Below are 1,003 nucleotides of genomic sequence, written 5' to 3'. Positions count from 1 at the left end.
ATAAAAAAATGTTTTTTCATTTTATGTGTATGAGTATTTTATGTGTATGAGTGTTTGTATGGATGTCTATGAACCACATTCAGGCCTGGTACCTGCGATGTCAGAAGAGGGCATTAGATCCCTGAAACTATACTTACACAGAATCGAGTCTGAGCCCTCTGCAAGAGCAGCAAGTGGGTTTTTGGTTTGGTTTGGTTTGGTTTTGGGTTTTTTTGGAGGGTGGTTGCTGTGAGTTTATTTTCTGCTTTGTGCAAGACACAGTTATGGGGTCAGGAAAACTCAGTGCTGTGAACCAAGAGGGGGCTCCCTCTAGTACTGCTGGTGTCTGTTGTTCCGCCTTCCTAGTTTACAGGGACGCTTGAGAGGGTAGGCTCTGACCTAGCACAACTTAAGCTTGGGCAGGCTGCTGATTCTGATAGGTCAGGAAGGGGCCCTGGGGTTGGTCTGGCCAGGATGGATGACTGCTGCTTCTTCATGGTTTCAGGAGCCAGACCAAAGGTGACGGGGCTTCTGGAGACCTGGTGGGATTCTGCCGAGCGCTCTGGAGACTCCAACACTGTAGTCATGAATGGGAGGGTGGATTTCCCGAAAAAAGAAGTTGGCCCACCAGTGGCAGGGTCGGCTTTGGGAAGACCCGGGGAATGGGGTACAGCGTCCCCTGGGTACTCGGCACTTCCACCAGAGCTATTGCTGAACGAGGAGCCCAGGGATAGTAGTCATGGGTAGCCAGGAGTGAGCCTCTGGAAGGGATGGCTGCCATACGTCAGGGTCAGGCGCTCGGTGGAGACCCCCTTCCTTGCTAGGCTTCGAAGCCCATATGCAAAGATAACCCACAAAACACCCACGCACGCTATGCACACGCGCATACTTACTTGCTTTCCTGCACCGCCACAGATGCAACACTCGCAGCAAGTGTTAACTGCTGAAATATCTCTTCATACCCACAAAAAATTAAATGTTTAAGTTGCCTCGACTGAGTTTTCGTGGAACTGTATACAATTGA

At 50.1% G+C, this 1,003-nt stretch overlaps 1 pseudogene; it reads right to left on the bottom strand.

The window, feature by feature from the left end:
- Positions 1-420: 420 nt before the first annotated feature.
- On the bottom strand, positions 421-760 carry Gm49219 (annotated as a pseudogene).
- Between the last annotated feature and the right edge of the window lie 243 nt (positions 761-1,003).

Source organism: Mus musculus, chromosome 14 (assembly GCF_000001635.26).
Source record: "Mus musculus strain C57BL/6J chromosome 14, GRCm38.p6 C57BL/6J".
Lineage (NCBI taxonomy): Eukaryota > Metazoa > Chordata > Mammalia > Rodentia > Muridae > Mus > Mus musculus.
Note: the sequence above shows the minus strand (reverse complement) of the source record. Positions and strands in the feature narration are given on the sequence as shown.